This window comes from Plecotus auritus (genome assembly GCF_963455305.1).
Source record: "Plecotus auritus genome assembly, chromosome: 6".
NCBI classification, from domain to species: domain Eukaryota; kingdom Metazoa; phylum Chordata; class Mammalia; order Chiroptera; family Vespertilionidae; genus Plecotus; species Plecotus auritus.
In genome coordinates, this window is record NC_137773.1 from 4,752,505 (window position 1) to 4,773,570 (window position 21,066).

A 21,066-nucleotide genomic window follows, 5' to 3' on the forward strand; every position below is an offset into this window, starting at 1 on the left:
GTGAGTTTGTGTGTATGTGAGTTTGAGTGTGTGAGCATGTGTGTATGTGTGTTTGCAAGCTTGTGTGTGTGTATGTAAGTGTGTGTGAGCATGTGTGTGTATGTGAGTGTGTGCGAGCTTGTGTGTGTGTGTCAGGGGTCCTCAAACTTTTTAAACAGGGGGCCAGTTCACTGTCCCTCAGACCATTGGAGGGCCGGACTATAGTTTAAAAAAAAAAACTATGAACAAATTCCTATGCGCACTGCGGGCCCAGGACGAGTCGGCTGCTAAATAGGACAGGCAGCGGCACCCGGCGGGCCACATGTGGTCTGCGGGCCATAGTTTGAGGACCCCTGTATGTGAATGTGTGTGAGCTTGTGTGTGTGTGGGTATATGTCAGCATGTGTGTGTATGTGAGCTTGTGTGTATGTGCATGAGTGTGTGTGTGGGTGTGAATGTGTGTGAACATGTGTATGTGTGTGTATGAGCTTGTGTGTGTGTGTGTGAGTGTGTGAGCATGTGTGTATATGAGAGTGTGTGTGTGAGCTTGTGTGTGTGTATGTGAATGTGTGTGAGCTTGTGTGGTGTATGAGTGTGTGTGTGGGTATATGTCGGCATGTGTGTGTATGAGAGTGTGTGAGCTTGTGTGTGCGTGTGTATGAGCATGTGTGTATATGAGAGTGTGTGTGTGAGCTTGTGTGTGTGTGTATGTGAATGTGTGTGAGCTTGTGTGGTGTATGAGTGTGTGTGTGGGTATATGTCGGCATGTGTGTGTATGAGAGTGTGTGTGTGAGCTTGTGTGTATGTGCATGAGTGTGTGTGTGGGTGTGAATGTGTGTGAGCATGTGTGTATGTGAGTGTGTGTATAGCTTGTGTGTGTGTATGTGAGTGTGAGTGTGTGAGCGTGTGTGTATGAGAGTGTGTATGTGAGCTTGTGTATATGAGTGTGTGTGTGAGTGTGTGTGTGTGTGAGCATGTGTGTGTATGTGAGTGTGAGCATGTGTGAGTGTGTGTATGTATGTGAGTGTGAATGTGTGTGTGAGCATGTGTGTGTGTGTCTTTGTGCTTTATTTTTTTTATTGGGTTTTACAGAGAGGAAGGGAGAGGGATAGAGAGTTAGAAACATCGATGAGAGAGAAACATCAATCAGCTGCCTCCTGCACACCTCCTGCTGGGGATGTGCCCGCAACCAAGGTACATGCCCTTGACCGGAATCGAACCTGGGACCCTTCAGTCCACGGGACGACGCTCTATCCACTGAGCCACACCGGCTAGGGCATCTTTGTGCTTTTTGTGTGTGGAATTTTTCATCAAATTTCATAGCTTCTGCCCTTTGACCTTGTGAAAGGTGCCATCATTCACATCCCTGTGTCGTAAGTTGACGGAGGCTTAGAGGAGAAGGGGACTTGGCCGAGAGCCCCCGACGGCTAGAGTGGAAGAGCAGGATTTGAATCCAGGTCTGCCCCTCCCAGGCCCGAGAAACAGATGCTCTGCAGCCTGGATTGGAACAAGTCCCCGTTGCCATGGCAATGGAGGGCTTTGAGGACTTTGGAGAAGCCAGGCATCCACTGGGCCCAACTGGGTGTGTCCCTGTCACTAGAGCTCGGCCGGGTCTCCCTGAGCCAGCACCAGCTTCCTGAGGGCACCCCGCTCCCCGGCCCGTGCCCCCTTGCCCAGGCAGGAGCTGCTGGGTGGACCATCCCTCTGGAGTCAAGGTTACACGGAAACAAGCCTCTGCCGGGCCTGCCCACCAGCCGATGGCTGAGCCTGTCCTCCTTCAGGCTGCCCGGCAGGTCTCCTGGGCTCCCGGCCCCCAGCGCGCTGTGCCCGCCCAGAGCCGCCCGGGGAGGCCAAGGCACTTCCCCCTTCGGTTTCCCTGACGGCCCGTTTGCAGGAAAGACAGAGGCAGATGCTGGGCGCTGTTCAGTTCCTCCCTCTGAGGTGGGAAGAGGACTTTCTCAGAGGACAGTACCTCCCTGGGGCGTTGCGAAGAAGAGGTCAGAGGTCAAGCAGAGGGCGGCACTGAATGGCCCGCAGTCTGAGCAATGCATCGATCTCCCCCTCCCCGCCAGGCGTGCGGCCTGTTGGTGCCTCGACGGCGCTGATTCGCTGGGCCGCGGGCTTCCGCCAGGCCTGCTGCTGATGACCGTGACAAGTGCGCTCGCCTACCCTTCCTAGAATGGGGGTGCCCGGCCACTCCTGGACGCAGGCACACCTCCTCCACGCCCCCTCGCGGGAGGTCAACACGGAGGGGGTGTGCGGTCACTGCCTGGCGAAGGGAGGCCAGGTCATTCGCGCATTCCATAGCCCCTCCGAAGCCCCCAGACCGTGCTCTGCACCCCACTCGCTGTGTCTGGTTTGGTGGCCGATAAATAAGTGAACTAAACATTGAGGAACCCTAGAGTCGAAGTCAAAGTCGAAGATGCGGGTTCAGGCACAGCCAGCTTGCTTCCGGGGGTCGGCTTCCCCCTACGAGGAGGGGGACCCTGGAGGGCTGCCTCCTCCCTGCCGCCAGCTTGTGAGGAGTCCATACCTTTAGGCGGGGACGACCCTTCATGGGAACAGATGTGTGGCTGCTGAGCACGGATGTTAGAGAGCGCACGCTGTCTCGGGGACGAGAACTGTCTGTCTGTGCTGTTCCCAGACGGAAGAACAGATGCAATGAGCATGGACGGGGCCAATGGCGGGCAAGTGAGGGGCCGAGGCCACGGCAGGGCAGCCAGGAGGGGGCTCTGCCCTGGACTTGGGGGCCCTGAGGTCCTGGTCAGCAGCTTCCTGGCTGTGGGCTCTCTTGGGGGCCGTCAGCCTCGCCACAGCCCAGGGTTAACACCGGCGTCCTGGGCAGGGTCAGATCGGTTGTAACTCGCCCAGGCAGGGGACCTCAGACACATCCCTCATCGTCAGTTTCCTCATTTAGCAACAAAAACTTGTTTTAAAATTATAATACACTAGAGGCCCGGTGCATGAAAATTCATGCACTGGAGAAGGGGTCCCTCAGCCCGGCCTGCCCCCTCTCACAGTCCGGGAGCCCTCAGGGATGGGAGGCGACCCAGGTGATCAGGGGAAGGCAATGCCCCCATCACACCTCTGCTACTGCCACTGCTGGCAGCGCAAGCCTCAGCCGGCCCTGGTTACCTGAGCCTCGGGCAGCCCTGGGCGGCTGGGCAGCTGCCATCCGAGGTGTGCCTGCGCCTCAGCCAGCCCTGGTTACCTGAGCCTCAGGCAGCCCTGGGCGGCTGGGGGGCTGAGGGGACTGGGGGATTCCGGAGGCAGGCACGCGGAGCGGCTGGACCCACCTGGGGGCGGGCCTGGCCATGCCGCACGCCTGCCGCCTTGGCGGGGCTGAGGGGACTGGGTGCCGCCATCTTTGTGAGGGCGTGGTGGTCAATTAGCATATTCCCTCCTTATTAGATAGGATGCTGAGTAAGTGGTAGTTACTAACATGCAGCTGCCTGGCTCACAGTCAGTGTGAACTGTAGCTTCTGAGAGTTCGCCTGAATAACTACCCTTCTCCCTCCATTAGCGGGATTCACCCTCCGTCCCCTTCCCTGCACGTCATACCCACGCCCATCACAGGTTCCGCAGAACTACAAGCCCCTGCACCCTAGCACTCACTCTGGGTCCGTGTGTGCATGTGTGTGTGTGTGTGTGTGCATGTGTGTACGTGTGGGGGGGTAGGGGGGGCCAGCGTGCCTGCCTGGAACCCGGGTGCCTGATGTCAGCCCCCTCCCATGACTCTCATCCCTGATGGGGAGGGGCCCTGTCCCCGTGTATTCATGCCACATGGGCTGCACAGCTTGGCATTGCCCTGGGCACAGCGGGCAGCTGCTCTGGGCACCGGAAGGCCACGTGCCGGCGGGAGCCCCTCTGTGGCAGGGCCCTGCGGGGTGGGGAGCTGGCTCCTGGAGCTGCAGCCACACCAACCAGGAGAGAGAGGGGACGGGAGGAGCGGGGCCCCTTCTCCCCGGTGAGGCTGGAATGTGTGTGTCCCAGTCACCGTGGCGCCTGAGCACCGAGCCCGGGCAATCCAGGAAGCCGATCTGCTTCCCGCCCACCCCTCCAGGCTGCACAGGGGTAAGATGCGGCACCACGTGTGGAAGCATGTCAGGAACCACACGGCCTCGTGCGAGCAGCCCAGAGCCTCATGTTCAGACTGTGCGGCTTGGTAGGGCTGCCCATGTCCCCGCGGGGCAGGCGTGTGGCCTTCGCCCGGCCCGTTGAAGTCCTGGTGGTTGGATCAGCTCAGGCACCTGGCCCAAGCCGGGCCAGCAAGCACCATCCTGGGATTGTTTTTTCTGGAACTTTTGGGAAAAGAGTTTTCTTTTCCTGAAAGCATTGCCTACAATCAAGTCATGCCTGAAGGGGGTGCTGCCTGCGAAGGCCAGTCCCCGCTGGGCCGCTGATACATGAAACTGCATGATTCCTGCCCAACACCAGATGCGGGAGTCCTTCATATCCCACACGGCCTGGGGCTCACCAGGGGGGCTTCCGGGAGGAAGGGCATTGAGTGGACCCCAAAGAATGAGTGGGGAGTTCTCAGACAGGCCTCCAGGCCACGGGAACAATGCACACGAGATTGCCTTGGGATCAGGCAGGTGGGTGCTGCCAGAGCAGGTGGAATGGGGAGACTCAGAAAGGAGAGCTGAGTCCCTCCCGAAGGGCTTTGAATGCCGAGCCAAAGAGCTCACCTGCGCTCTGCAGGTGGAGAGTTCTCGTTCGGGAACTTTCAACAGGGGGCGCTGGCTCTCCAATCCGCGAGCTGCTCCGAAGCCCTCCTGGGGCCCGCCCCTGGTGTCCTCCCTGGGAGTCCTGACACCTCCTGTGCGCGGGTGCATCAGCTGCCCGCAGCCCCACGCAGCCTCACTGAGTGGCGTTGGTGTAATTAAGTCGTGCCTGGCGAACTTCCAGAAGAGTCTCAGCCGAGGCCAGGAAACCGCTGATTCTATTAGAGTCTCGGGTTCCTTTCAGCTGCGGGGACCCTCCTGCTTCTCGATTCCACGGCAGAGACAGAACTGGGGCAGCCTGCAGCTGCGCTCTGGGCGCTGTGGGGACGGGTCCTCAGGGGCCTCCAAGCATCTCTCTGGCAGCACCTGCCCATGGGGCTTCCTGTGAGGTGTGACCCAAATGCCCAGAAGACGGGTACCCACCCCAGCCGCCTCCCTCTGGACGGAGGAAGGCACAGGCAGTGGGACTGACACAGGACGGGGATGAAGTTCCCAGTCGCCCTCAAAGCAAACTGCCTCCTTATCATCTTAATTGTGCAGAGGCCTGGTCTGGCCGTGGCTTTGGGGGAGATGGAGGGAGGATACCAGCTGTGGGAGGCGGCCGGACCGCTGAGGGTGTCAGGATCACCCCACAGCCCTGGAGGGTAATGTCTGCACACAGATGCCGTGTAATCCCTGGGAGAGGTGATGGCAAAGCCCGAGGCAGAGCAACAGCCCGCCCCCTTAACCCCCCTTCTCCCTGCCCCCTGCTCCCCGCCCCCCTGCTCCCCAGCCTCCCTGCACCCCGCCCCCTGCCCCCCAGCCCCCCTGCTCCCCGCCCCCTGCCCCCCAGCCCCCCTGCTCCCCGTCCCCCTGCCCCCCAGCCCCCCTGCTCCCCGCCCCCTGCCCCCCAGCCCCCCTGCTCCCCGCCCCCTGCCCCCCAGCCCCCCTGCTCCTCGCCCCCTGCCCCCCAGCCCCCCTGCTCCCCGCCCCCTGCCCCCCAGCCCCCCTGCTCCCCACCCCCTGCCCCCCAGCCCCCCTGCTCCCCGTCCCCCTGCCCCCCAGCCCCCCTGCTCCCCGCCCCCTGCCCCCCAGCCCCCCTGCTCCCCGCCCCCTGCCCCCCAGCCCCCCTGCTCCCCGCCCCCTGCCCCCCAGCCCCCCTGCTCCCCGTCCCCCTGCCCCCCAGCCCCCCTGCTCCCCGCCCCCTGCCCCCCAGCCCCCCTGCTCCCCGCCCCCTGCCCCCCAGCCCCCCTGCTCCTCGCCCCCTGCCCCCCAGCCCCCCTGCTCCCCGCCCCCTGCCCCCCAGCCCCCCTGCTCCCCGCCCCCTGCCCCCCAGCCCCCCTGCTCCCCGCCCCCTGCCCCCCAGCCCCCCTGTTCCCCGCCCCCTGCCCCCCAGCCTCCCTGCTCCCCGCCCCCTGCCCCCCAACCCCCCTGCTCCTCGCCCCCTGCTCCCCAGCCCCCCTGCTCCCCGCCCCCTGCTCCCCAGCCCCCCTGCTCCCCGTCCCTCTGCCCCCCAGCCCCCCTGCTCCCCGCCCCCTGCCCCCCAGCCTGCCTGCTCCCTGCCCCCTGCCCCCCAGCCCCCCTGCTCCCCGCCCTCGCCCACCAGCTCCCAGCATTGCTGCGCCTGTGCTGAACCTGCCTGCAGTCCGCACACCAGCTGGACCTGGGGCCAGGCAGCCTGTGTGTGGAAGGAAATGACCCACAATAGCGGAGGCCTGACAGCCCTGGGGCTGAGAGGGAGCATCCCAACTTCACCTGGCAAACCCGTGACCCACTGTTTGCCTAGCTTGCTGCTCCCTCTGCCCCAGCCTAAATCCTCCTCCCTTCCCCCTCCTCCTCCCTTCCCCTCCTCCTCTTCGGGGTTTGATACTTGAGGCTCCTGCTAAGCCTCTGTCACTGTGGGGGCTCTGCCTTAACCGTTTAGGACCCCACCGCCTTGCCCTCTCCCCTGTGGCCCCCATCCGCCCTGGAGACTGACGATCCTTGTGTGCCCGACCTACAGCTACAGTTCACCTGCCTGCGTCCCCCGGTGCGCCCCCCGAGCCTCCACATCTGCATCTGTGCAATGGGCACAGGACGCAGGCCTCCCTCTGTGAGTTGGTGCAAAGGGCTGATGAATGACCCATTGGGAAGGGCTTTGCCATCTGTGAAGAAGCATGGGCGGTGAAGGGGTGATGGGAGGTCGTAGGGATGTTGGCATCAGGCAAGCCCCTGGCAAAGGCCCTGCTGGGCACTGGGCGCTGGGCCGCTGGGTGTGGGTGCAGCTGCTGCAGGCTGCGGAGAGAATTCCCCCCGCCCCGCCCCATCTCCTAGGTATTTTGGGTTTGGATGTGACCCAGAGGAAAGGGAACAGAGGCCTGGGCCTCCCGGACAATAGCTCGGGCATCGCAGCACCTCCTTTGCCTCGGACTGACCAGAAGCAGCAAGTCCACGCACCCACCCAGTCTCCGCAGCCAGCCCTGCTCCCTGAGCAACGGGGAGTAGATCTACAGCCTTCCCGGCTACACGTCTCCGGTTCCTGCTGGTGCCCGGTTGCCGTGGCAACCAGAAGCTCTCCTGTGCCACCTTCCGGAATGTCATTAGACTGCGAGGGGGAGGCGGCAAACAAAGGAAGCCGGGTAAGGCTGTGCCAGCCGCTAACAGGGCATCGCTGAGGGGGCAGGACCCCTTCTGGTAGCCGGTTCCCCCCTTTCCTCTTAAATAAAATACATGAACCATTTCATTACATCACACTGACCATCTTCCTTTTTAAGGGGAAATCAGAACTAATAAATGTGCCTCAGCCCCCAGTCGGGGAACTGGGAAATCTATACTGAGGTTTTAACGAGAACAACGACGTGTCACAATAAGGACTTTACGGGCACCATTGTGGAACCCTCCCAACCGCCCACTTTACAGATGAGCAAACCGAGTGTAAGAGGTGAACAGCCCGTCACAGGTCAGAGAACCAAGGAGGGGCGGCTGGGAATGTGAGCCCATCTCAGAGCGACGCCCACTCAGCTCTCCGGGGAGACGGATCGGGCCGTCAGCAGCTGATTCAGGAGCAGGTGCCTTCCTGGCCCCCGCCCCCGCCCCTTCCCACAGCTGTGCCGATGCAAAGCTGGAAGCAGCCCGGGCCTCAGGTGGCTCTGGGACCCACTTGCACGCCGTCTTCCAGCAGAATGCCTCGAGCCTCCTCCTCCTCGGTCTCCCTAACGTCCAACTCTCCACCCAGCCCCCTCACTGGGCTGCGCCTCTGCCCAGACCGCACAGGATGGCGTCCAAATGCCGTAGCATCCCTCTGGCCCCCTCTGGTGTCTTCACCACTGACCCTCCAGTACCACCCCGACCCCCCACCCTGGGTGAGCGCTTCGCTCCAGCCACTGAGCTCCGCCTGGTGACCCAGATGGTCCCGCTCTTTCTTATCTCTTCCTTTACTTCCCTTCCCTCGAGCCCCATAAACCCCCGACTGAACGCCATCCAACCTCAGCCCGGCCATCTCCCCGGCGAGACCTTCCCTAATGTCTAGTCCCTTCACCTCCATGCAGGCTAAGCCCATCCCTCCTCTCAGACCATAAAATACTCAGACTCGGAGCACTTATTTCTTTTACTGAAATTGCCTATTTATATATCTACCTCCCCCTCCCCCGCCACACACACACACCAGACTGTGAACATTTGAAGACAGACACTGCGTCTGCTTCACTACCACAATCTGAGCACAGCAGATGCTCAGAATTTAAATGATTGACACACAAGCGCACACAGGTGAACAGAGCATGTTTCAAGCTAAACCAACAAGGGAGTGCTGGGATGAGCCACTTTCCTCCTTAAAAACCTCCTCGGGTTGTGGAAACTTGATTTGTGTGACAGAAACAAGTCTGATCTGATGTTGCACCAGTGCCGGCGCAGAGCGTGGGTACCCAGGCGTGCTTGGGGACGGGCACCGTCCTGTCCCATCTGATGGAGCATCCATCCTTAGCATCTCCAGCCAGCCCACGCACTCAGAGAAAAACCTACGGTCCCAATGCATCTATTAGAAAACCACAAAGGTTGGCAAGGAAAGGACTTAGCATGAATCCAAACAAGGCAGAAAGGACAAAACAAGTCACTCTCTGAACGGAAAGGAGCAATCAAATAAGATGACAGCAGAAACTAATAAAATAGAATGCACACAAAACAAATCAAGTACGTTTGATCAATGCCACCAAAGATGGTGCTTTGAAAAAACCAATAAAGTAGATAATTTTCTGGCAGCTCTTACCAAGAAAATCAGAGAGAAGACATTTAAAAATAACTTTGGAGGTGAAAGAAGGCAAGGAACTATAAATAAGATTGACACCGAAAATGTAGGAATGCTAGGTACAGCTTAATATCAATGAAGTCAGCATCGAGATGAAATTAATGACTTCGTAGGAAAATATAAATTATTAAAATTGATTTAAGAAGAGGTAGACAGCCTAAATAGAGAAATAAACATAGAAGAAATATAGGAGAACTTGAAAAGGTAAGCAAAGACCTGTCCCTTAAAAAGGACATAAACTCTAGTAGTTTATGGCAAGTGCCACCAAATTTTTTTTTTAAATTACATTGGCTATGATCTATAAACTATTCCAGAACATAGAACAAGATGGAAATCAATTCTCCTTAGTCTGTGAGCATAACCCTGACATCAAAACTAAAATTAAAATAAAATAGTGGGCCATATTCACTCATAAACATAGCTATAAACATGCTGAACAGAATGTTAGCAAATTAAATCTAATAGTATATCAAAATTTTAGTGCCAAAGATATTTTACTATTCCATGTCAGAAAAACATATTAATAAATTTCACCAGTTTAACAAATAAGAGAAGAAAATAAAATGTGATTGTTTCAATAGGGATTTCAAAAGCACCATAAAATTAAACACCTGTTTCTGCTGAAATGAAGTCATAACCTAATAGTTGATGTTTAACAAACATGAGGCCTATTGGTGAAATACAAAACCATTCCCTCGTAGGACTTGAACAGGTAAGGATGCTCTCTGTATCACCCTGCCACACAACATTTTACTCAATGTCCCTGCCAATGCAATAAGGCAAGAAAAAAAATAAAGGATTAAAATTTCAAACAAGGAAAAGTGTCATTATTTGTAGGCAATCTTACTGTATTATTTCCCTAGAAAATCAGCTAACAAAATAACAAAACTAATATGAGACATCAGTAAAGGGGAAGTGGACAGACACCTGCACAACACTTACATAATAATCCACTCTAACATATAATTAAAACTCCCATTCATAACAAGGAAACATACATGCCCCATCTAGGAACAAATCTAATAAGAACTGTGCAAGACCTACAATTATCTATACTAATAAAAGGGTAATATGCTAATTAGACCGGGAGACCAGACATCTTCCGACCATCTTCCTTCTGGACAAAGCCACGGTGGTGGGGGACAAGGCAGAGGCGGTTAGGGGCCATGAGGCTGGCAGGGGAGGGCAGTTGGGGGCCATGAGGCCGGCAGGGGAGGGCAGTTGGGGGTGATCAGATCGGCAGGGGAGGGCAGTTGGGGGCCATGAGGCCAGCAGGAGAGGGCATTTGGGGGCCATGAGGCCGGCAGGGGAGCGGTTAGGCGGCGATCAAGCCAGTAGGCGGGCAAGTGGTTAGAAGCCAGCAGTCCCAGACTGTGAGAGGGATCCTGGATTGGAGAGGGTGCAGGCTGGGCTGAGGGACACCCCTACCCCGTGCACAAATTTTGTGCACCGGGCCTCTAGTTAAACTTTGTGAAATGGATGTTAGCAACAATGAAAAATCCTGGAAAATGAAGAGTCATGCCCCAATCCTGGACGGGAAGATACACTGTAATGATATCAATCATCTCCCCATAATCTCGATATTCAGTGTAACTCTGATCCCAATTTTGAATGGCCTTCACCTTGAGTCTGATACTCCTTGGCCTTATTTCCCACGCCACCGCTGGTCCTGGTTCATCCAGCCCAGCGGGGGAATTCAGACCCTCCCACCTGAGGTGTGTGCAAAGCGTACGTCCACACACCTGTGCTCCAATATCCACTCCCCCGATGAGAATCAAGAAGCCTTGTGGCACCTCTGAGCATCCATCTTTCTCCAGCACTCCCTGGCCTTTATGCCATAATTATTTCACTCATAATTATTCTCATTCAGTTTCTCCCGAGAATGAGGGCGATCAGGGGCTTGAATTTGTTCCCAGTTTGCCCTGTCCCCACCACCTGGAAGCTGCCCCCCGCCCCCCATACATTCTATAGTCATTGCATGAGTTCGGGAAGCCAGGCAGCCTGCCTTTAAGTCCCCAAGCGGGTCAGTTCCACACGCTCCTGGTGATGTGGACCCTAGCACACCGTCCTGAGCAGCGGCGTCGCCGCAGGCCAGGGACCTCTGTGTTAAGATCCCGGTTGTGGATGGACCCCTCTGATTTGTGGCCTCCCAGGGTCCCGCACGGATCGCCCTTCTCCTTCCTGGTCCGCAAGTCTCATTTCTTCCCCCTGGGAGGGTCCACCAAGCCTTGAACCTTCTACCTTGTGGGCCTCGGCTGTTTTTCTCCTCTGGGCCTTCGTCTCCGTTTTCCGAACAACGTAATCCCCAAATCCCCACGTCAAGGACAAGTCAGGGCGGCCGTCGGCGTGGCTAGCGGCTTCTGGGACAGTGGTCCTGGAATTTGCATTTCCCCGCGAGTTTGATCTTACAAATTCCCCTGCACACCTGGGCCGAGGATCCAGCACACTAAAGATTTCCTATATCTCCTTCCCACACCCACACGCAAGGAGAATTTCTAATGTCCTGTCAGCCGGTGCTCAGCAGGTTCTTTCCCAGGGTTTCGAAACTTCACCAAAAATACCGATTTCTTGAGGGAAGAGCACCGTCGATGCAGCTTCCCAAAGGCGTCCCCGAGAAGAGTGTCTGCCCGCCTGAGCCACCTGCTCTGTGTCCTGCGGGGATTTAGGACTTTATCACAGGACACGGCCACGCCAGCCCCCCGGCAGGACTCGGGGGTAGCTGGTTAAGGGGCTCACCTGGCACTGGGGCCGGACCTCTGGGCGAGGCGGCCTGCGGCGTGGGAAGCAGAAGAGCAGAAAAGCAGGCCCCGTGCAACCTGCGAGACCGTGGGAACGGGAGCTGATGCCCCCGGGCCTCGGTCTCCTCATCTGTGAGATGGCCGTAAGGGCGCTCCTGTCTCCGGCAGTTCTGGGCTGTTACCTGAGACCGGTGCCCGCCAACTGCTCCCTCTCCCTGTATAGCCTGTATCTCACCCCTCCGCCAGGAGAACAAGCCCGGCTCGCGGTGTTTTTGGAAACCCTGTGACAGTGTCTGCACAGGGGCTCGTTTTGAGCAAAGCTTTGCGCCGAGTCCTGGGTGGAAGCAGCCTGGAGACCACGCAGAAGCTGCGTTGGGAGTGTCGGTCATTTGCGTGAGGCCTTCAAAGGAAGGTCTGCCCTCGATGGATGCCCAGCCAAGGCAGCATCTCCTCCAGGCCCTGGGGACGGAGTCTAGTGCTGGCCGCTGCCAGCTGTGGCCCAAGGACCACGGCTTAGCCTCGTGGAACTCGCTTCTATAGCAGGAGAATTTGCTTTTTAACAGCCACCGTCTGCGGTGGTTGTGGGATTTTTTTTCAAAGCATAAATAAAATGTTGTGGGTAAAACATTTAATGCCATGCCAGGCATACTTTCTGAATTTCACGCCAATCAGGGAATGAGAAGCAGCCGGCAGACGGTGGAAGGAATGGAACACGCTCTGATTCTCAGCAGCGTTTACTCCCACCTCCATCCCTTCCCAGAGGGAGGCAGGGTGCCCGGGCGGGCAGCTGGGTGTGTACTGGGAGCGGGACCCATTAGGATTCCAAGTCCAGTTTCATGAGCTGCCTGCCCCGTGACCAAAGCTGGGCGGTTGGCCTCCTAGGGCAGTGGTCGGCAAACTGCGCCTCGCGAGCCACATGCGGCTCTTTGGCTCCTTGAGTGTAGCTCTTCCACAAAATACCATGGCCTGGGCGAGTCTATTTTGAAGAAGTGGCGTTAGAAGAAGTTTAAGTTTAAAAAATTTGGCTCTCAAAAGAAATTTCAATCGTTGTACTGTTGGTATTTGGCTCTGTTGACTAATGAGTTTGCCGACCACTGTCCTAGGGCGTGTGAGGATGAAATAATGGAGGGCGTACGGGGCTGGGTCAGGGCGAGGGGCAGCAGAGGCTCCGGTCCTGCCACTCTTTAGGGCTGAGGTCTTTGGGGGTTGGTGAGGGATAGGCTAGAGAGTTGGGGGCAGGAGGAAGGAGAGGGATGGAGGACATGCCACATCCAAGGTCTGGGAGGGCTGTTGCTGTCACACCAGGATGAGGGAGAAGAGAAATGAGGTCCCATGAGCCCCAGACACGCCTCAGTCCCAGGTAAGCTGAGGTTGGTCACCCTAAAGGCTGGATTGAAACAGCAGCACAGGGAATAGCTGGGCCCAATAAAGAGGCTGGGGCTGGAGAAACAAGGGGGCCGGAGGCTCCTGGCAAGGAGAGTTCAGCACCACGGACAGCGCCATGCAGGGTCAATAGTAGGCGATTGTTCATGTGGACATCTTGTCGACCACATCCCCGATGGCTGGGAGGCACAGACCTTGTTTTTCATCGGTGAGTGCCCTGCCGCAGGACTGTCGCCGAGAGAGAAGATGCGGACAGAGCCATTGGCCCTCTGGCCCAGGAGAAAATAGATGCTCAGAAGCCGGTCAGGCATGGACTCGAGGACAGAACAAGGAAACGGAGGCATGTGCCCAGCCCCTGGGCAAGGAGGTGCCGATGGTGAAATCCTCAGAGACACCTGTAATAATGGTCCTGTGTTTACCTTCACGGTTTAAAGAACGTGACTATGATTTCATAAACCAGGACAAGCAACGATAATTGTGACGATAGCTAACATTTCTAAGCACCTACTGTGTGCCAGGAACCCCCGGGCTTATATTTTTCACCCTCACGGCCATTCTATTTGTTGTGCAAGGCGGGAGCTCCGTGCCCATTGCACAGGTTGGGAACCTGAGGCTTTCAGACCTCGGATCACTTGCCCAGATCAGCCGGAGGCACAGAAGAGCTCAAAAGGTGGGCCAGCTAGGTCCCAGCTTCCACGCTTCACACTCTGGGTGGAGCTCTGTGCCCCAGAGAAGAGGAGGAAATGCATGCCGGGGAGGCAACACCCAAGCCCGCAGCCCAGTGCTGAGCAGGGCGAGCTACCTGCAAACGCTCACCTTGAGCACCAGCCGCAGTCAGTGCAATCCCACCTGAAATTCAGCCTGCCTGAGCCTTTTGGTGTGTCAGTTATAGAGTCAGTTAAAGCAAAAAGCCCTTTAGGTGCAAAGCCACTGGCCATACACTTCACGTGCTCCAGCCCCCAAAGACATGGCTTTGCATTTAGTGTTTTTCATTTCTGACAACTGATAATGAACTCTCCTCAATGTGAGAACTTTTTTTTTTTAACCTCTATGAAAACAGGGTGTGCAATTGACAGCTCTTTCAAAAGAATCGGGCTGCGCTGGCTGTGTGTGGTGTTGGTCTAAGCACTGAAAACTCTGCTTGCACAATATTATAATCATCGTAATCCATCATCCTTCCCGAGAAGCACGAAGTGGGGACCTCTTTTTCTGGAAGGAAAACAAAGCAAACCTTTTCTCAATGACAAGTAAGTAACACGAGGAGAAGCAGTTTGCTTAGTGGTCTGAGCCGCCCTGATGGGATTCCAATCCCAGTCCTGCCCTGACCTGCTCTGTGACCTGGGACAAGCCCCTTCACCACTCAGAGTCTCAGTTTCCTCATCTGTAGAATGGGGATGAAATGTGAGGTCAGCAAAATCGTGCCTGTCAAAGCAAGTCCCAGAGTGCCTGGGACAAAACCAATACTCACTAGCATTCCTACTTGGCACCTTGATACCATGTCATAGAATTACGATGACGGACTGTGCGTGCTCTTAGTGAATTGCCAGCCTCTTGCTCAGTGTCCAGATGACGAGTTCACCGCTTACACCTGAGGAAGTTACCCCTTCTCCCCTTCTCCTCTGGAAGAAGGCCAGACGGTGACACCCCAGGAGACATAAAAAGACCCTCGGGCTACATTCCCAGGCCTCAGTTTCCCATCCGGTCATGTCCACCTCGGTGGCTGGTTGAGGACATAGATGAAAGTGTAGGGAACATCCTCCTCAGGGACCAGCTCATGGTTGCTGCTCCATAAACAACCTTTCTTCCTTCTGGTGCCCACTCGGTCCTTCTTTGCTCTCTGCAGTCCTAAGAGGGAAGCAAGACAAGGGTCCGTGTTCTCGCTGGAGCAGAGAGGTAACCGATCCCTTGGAGCCTCTCGCGTGAAGAGCTGGATTGTAAGTTCCATCCTTGGCTTCCACTCCTGCTTTCTTGTTGAAGCTCCACGTCGAGCCATCTCACTTATTCAACAAAACCTACTGAGTGCTTCCCAGGTCCAGGCCGTGGGCCGGGCTACTGCGCCAGTCCAAGCTCGGTTTAACAAGGGCCTGACCACCAGCAGAGGCAGCTCAGCGGGGTGAGGGGGCAGCTCCGTGTCTCCTCTCTCTGTGCCTCCTCCTGGCTCTGCCCTGCATAGTCTCCCTCTCATTTCCTCTCTCCAGAGCTTCACCACCCACACAGCCAGCCACATGCTGATGAAGTTAATAACTAGGGTGACAGCTTTAAATACCAGTTAGCTCAAGGGAGAGAATCTACTTGTCAAAAAAAAAATCTAGCTAGAGGAAAATTCCAGTGGAGCTAACCCATTACCACAGCCCCTGGTGCTCAGCCTGTAGGATGCTGTAATATTGCATCCATCCATTCATCCATCCATTCATCCATCCATCCATCCATCCATCCATCCATCCATTCCTTCATTCATTCTCCAAAGAAGTATTTATTTATTTATGAGCATCTATCAGTTAGACATTATTCTAGGCCAGGGGTCAGCAAACTTTTCCTACAAAAGAGAGCGGCTATTTAAGTCCTCGTGGGTCATGTGGGTTCTGTCCCTAGTCCTCAGCACCGTGGCTGGAGCACAGTCAGCACAGAAACAAAGGAGGTGCCTGCTCCGGACAAGTTTACTGACAGAAACGGGCCGGCTGGCGCTTGCCCACCCTGCGCTGGGCACCCCCTCGTGGAGGTCAGAGCCTGGCGTGAGGACAGCCGTGGGGACGCACTGTGGTGAGAGACAGGACGAGGGCACAGTGACAGTGAGAGTCAGTAGTTAATTACACACGGAGTGCTGCCATATGCCAGACACCTCACCTAAGTTATTTCATTTGTTTTCCAACAACCCTGTTGGAGGTATTTTTTTTTGTTTTTGTTTTTGTTTTTGTCATTTACAGAAAATGAGGCTCAGATGGATGAGATGACTTGTCTGGGCCACATGGTGGTGATAGGTGTAGCCAAGACTGTGTGTCTGTCTACCTGTCTATTATCTATCTATCTATCTATCTACCTATCTATCTATCATCTATCTATCCATCTATCTATCTATTATCTATCTATCTCTCTATCTATCTATCAATCATCTATCCATCTATCAGTCTATCTTAAAATTAGAATTCAGAAGTGCTATATTTGTCTCAAGATCAAATTTATGTGAACTGAGTAATAAAGTCAGATATTTTCTAACAGTTTGATTTGGCTGATGGTTTAAATAAATGGCCTCGCCATGTAGGCGAGGGGCAGATATTTTTAAAAGTGAATGACCTTCAGTACTTAAGCAAATACTTAACGTGGCCCTTTAACTTGTGATTTAAGAGGCTCTCCGTACCCACCTGACACAAGCAAGGGACACCAAAGCTTTCTACCTCCCGCTGTGTCAGGGGACTTAGAGCAGAATTGTTGCAGGCCCTGCCATTGGCTGTCGCCCTTTATCCAAACTCAGCTTCTGGCGGCATTTCTTCCAAACGAGTTCACAGCCCTTCTCAGCAGGAAGCCTAGCCAACGGCAGTCTCTCCCTCTCGTTGCATTAAGGTCCAAAAATAATCAAGCTGGCCCTTTGCCTCTGAGGAAGGGAATCTTTTTGCCCAGGATTCGTCCGGCCACCGTGAAGCTGCCTGAGGGGCCTGGATGAGAGAAGAGTCGGAGAGGACTAGATCCCCGATGCCTTTTCGGCCATAGTTCCCAGGCCTAGGCGGTGTGGGGGGCCCGGGCGGGCTTTGGGGCTGGGCCCAGCCCGGCTCCACCAGGCTTCCTCTGTGTTACTGAGCGAAGGGCTACAGAACAACGCGTGAAAGCCCCACTTCTCGTGCTGGAGAAGCCGGTACTGACTTGGGAAGATTCACCTGTTTTCTTTCCAAATGCAATTAGATGCCAACGCCCTTTGCGGACCATAAGCCAAAATGTCTGAAGCCCCTTTCTCTAACTCGTGAGGCCCGAGGCACCGGCGAGCCAGCAGCGAAGCTGTCGGGAGAGTTTGTTTCCCAGCTCACGTGGCCCAAACAAGGCTTCTCTCCTATTTTTTTCTGCCAGCCAGCTCATGGGGAGGGCCGGGGGGGGGGGGGGCGTGCTATGATGGTCCCCGTGGACTGTCCTCCCTGCTGCCACACTGTGAGCCCCTGGCCCCAGAGGCTGTTGGGCACTTCCCCCCAACTGTCCCCCCGAGCTGTGTGTAACCCTACGTCTGTCTCCCGGGTCAATCTTAGTCCCTGGGTGAGACCAGGTCCTCCGGCCTGTGCGTCCCCAGCAGCCGAACCAGGCGGCGTGGGTTTTGGTGGGATCTGCCTTAAGCACAGCTTGGCCCTTCCCACACACCCAGGCCCAGCAGAGGCGGCCACAAACTGATCACTTTGTAGCTACAAACAGGTAGCCCAGGGCCAGTCCCAGGCAGCAACTGACATCACCTGCACCGAAGTCCCTCCCAAGAGGCCCCAGAGCCACCACACTCAGGGCCCAGCCTCAACAACATCAGAGCAGCACCCATTAGCTCCGCAGGAGCGCATCCAGGCGGGCAGCAGCCCTGCTGGGCGAATCCTGCTCCGTGGGGGCAGTACCTGCCCAGCCTGCACCCTGGGGCTGGGTGGACCTCACAGGCAGCAGCCTGAGGGACTATACATGCATGGGCCAACGGCAATCTAGACTCAACTACAGCAGCAGGGCCACATACCCCCCACGGGGGACATTCCTGGAGCACCTGCTCAGGTGGTCAAGGAGACGGCGCCACGGGGTCCCACAGGACACCCATCACATAATGCCACCTACCACGCCTGGGAGACAGACCTGAGGATAATGGGGCGGGCGTGGCTGATGCCGTGAGCATCCTAAGTCCAGGGAGAGGTATGGGCACATCACAGCCACTGCCTCATTTTAAGCCATAGCAACCCTATGAGGGGGCAGTGTGATCCTATCTAATAAAAAAGTAATATGCAAATTGACCGTACCTCCACTACACCCACAAGCCACACCTGCCAGCCAATCAGGAGCGAGTATGCAAATTAACCCAACCAAGATGGCTGCGGCCACGGAGAGAGCAGGAGGCTTGGGTTTCCCCGGCAATGGAGGAAGCCAAGCTTTCTGCCTGCCCTGGCCTGCCTTGGCCTCTGCTTAAGGCTACAAAGTTTCAATTATAGAAGATAAATAAATCCCAACAAAAATGGCGGCAGCCACGGAGCTGGAGAGAGCAGGAGGCTAGGGTTGCCCCTGGCAATGGAGGAAGCCAAGCTTCCCACACACCCTGGCCTGTCTTGGCCTCCACTTAAGGCTACAAAGTTTCAATTATAAAAGATAAATAAATCCCAGATACCAGGGCCTCCCAGGGCCTCTGCTTGGGTTGCCGGGGGGCATGGCCGGCCTGCAAACCACCACAGGCCCCTCGCCCAGACTGCCCCACGCCCCCAGGGAACCCCCACCCTGATCCAGAACACCCTTCAGGGCAAACCAGCCGGCCCCCACCCGTGCACCAGGCCTCTATCCTATCTAATCAAAGGATAATATGCAAATTGACCGTCACTCCAACACACAAGATGGCTGCCCCCATGTGGTCAAAGATGACTGCCCCCATGTGGACACAAGATGGCCACCACAAGATGGCCAGCAGGGGAGGGCAGTTGGGAGGGACCAAGCCTGCAAGGGAGGACAGCTGTGGGTGATCAGGCCAGCAGGGGAGGGCAGTTAGGGGTGACCAGGCTGGCAGAGGAGGAAAGTTGGGGGTGACCGGGCCTGCAGGGAAGGGCAGTTGCGGGGGACCCAGGCCTGCAGGGGAGAGCAGTTGGGGGGGACCAGGCCTGCAGGGGAGGGCAGTTAGGGGTGACCAGGCCTGCAGGGGAGAGTAGTTAGGGGCAAACAGGCTGGCAGGGGAGCAGTTAGGCATCAATCAGGCTGTCAGGAGAGTGGTTAGGGGGTGATCAGGCTGGCAGGCAGAAGCGGTTAGGGGCAATCAGGAAGGCAGGCAGGTGAGCAGTTGGGAGCCAGCAGTCCTGGATTGTGAGAGGGATGTCTGACTGCCCATTTAGGCCCAATCCCTAAACAGGCAGTCGGACATCCCTTGAGGGGTCCCAGATTGGAGAGGGTGCAGGCTGGGCTGAGGGACACCTCCCCCCAATGCATGAATTTCGTGCACTGGGCCTCTAGTTTATAAATAATTCCAATTTACAAATAAAAACACCGAGGCTGAGTAAGATGCTTATTCAAGATACAGTAGCTACAGTTTGTTGAGTACCTGCTACAGGTAAATCTTTAAAAATGTGTCATTGAATTCTTGCAAAAAGAGTAGTCGGTACAATGATCATCCCCATTTTAAAGATGGAGACACAAGCTCAGGGAGGGGCCGGAGTTGGTGGAGGCTGAAGATCCAGGAGGCACTGAGACTGGAGGCCGGGCTCCTCCCAGGGGCTCTGGGCTCCCCTCTGCCACAGGCCCCACCCCGCACCCAGCAAGGTGCTCGCCAGGGACCCCGGAGAGGCAGACACAGACAAGGACCAATCAGGAGAGGCGAGATGGAGAGGCAGAGAGGAGACAGGGCTCAGAGCAGGGAGGCCATCTGTGGGGGCAGCTTCAGGGGTGACTTTGAGTCTAGGTTCTCAGACACAGATCATTCCTGAGAGGAGGGCAGGCAGATCAACACCCGCTGTGCCAGACTGCGCCGGGTCCACGGAACGGCACGGTGTTGCTATGGAAACCAGCCCTTTTCTAGCAACGGCTCAGGAGGCTGTTTTTTCTATTCTCTGAGATGGTGTCGTGTGCATCTTGGAAAAATTATTGGTATTTCCTTCTCCTCCTTTTCCCACATAACTCCCCAATTAGATGAGACCACATCACAGGCGGGGAGGGGGGTGAACTCATCGGCAGCAGCTCCCACAGGTGGTCTTTCCATTTGCCAGGAAAATGTCTGTCTCCCTAACGATCTCCTGACCTGGTCACTGACGGGCTCACCAGGCGCCATCCCGGCCCCTCCAGCCCCAACTGTGAGCCAGGGCGTCCACAGCCTCCTGGCCTGCCGGATCTCAGTGCCCAGCCCGGCCCAGGGGACACCCAGGATCAGCCCTTCCCACCCCACGGGCTGTCCCGGGCAGGGAGGAGGCTCTGCAGTCTCCTCTCCACCCCCCAGAACTCCTCCCCCAGCCCTGAGGCCTGTTCCCCCACGGGCCCCTGGTGATGCCACAGTGACACCACAGGGACACCTGCCCTGAGATCGGCCGCACCAGGTCCCCCGCACGGTGAGCTTCCCCTGGGTGCACGGCCCGTGTTGGCGAGAAGATTTAAAGTGTGCAAAAGCACACACACAGCTTGTATGTGAACAAAGGTGCTGTTTGCTGGTTTAATCATTTCCTGGACCCCCGCCCCGCTCTCTGCCAGGCAGCTGTGCCCCGCGGAACCCCATCCTCCAAAGCCAGAAACCGCACCCTCCAGAACCCCAGCGGCTTCTCCCTGACCAGCCCCTTTGTTACCCTCTCCTAGAACTGACTCCCGACCTCGGGGTTCCTGGGGGCAGACAGGGGCCCTCCTTCCTTCCGATGAGAAATCCTGACCCCGCCAGGAGTAGCATGTGGGCCGGGGTCCCTCCTTGAGGGCCCGCTCTGGCCCTCACTCCCGTTGCCATCACATACCTGCAGCCTCGGTTTGTTTTTTCGGGCAACGGAGCAGCACGTCATTTGTGACAGAGCGTTTGAACCTGTGTCCGTTAGTCGCTAGCTGACTGTGTAATTGGAAATCCAGTGCGTGTTTACACGTGGCCACACGGACCCACCTGCGCTGCCGGGGGAGGGCGGCCCAGGCCCCGGCCTGGCGTGGCCAGCTCCCATGCCCCCAGGGGCTGGAGGCCCGGGCTGTGTGCGGGAGGGGCGGGGGGGCTGCCTCACGCCCCAGCCCCCAGCTCGGCAGCCACAAAGGGCAGGAGCCACGCTTGCCCCCTTCCTCCCACCAGCCACGCCTGCTCGGTCACAGCCTGGCGCAGCCGTGA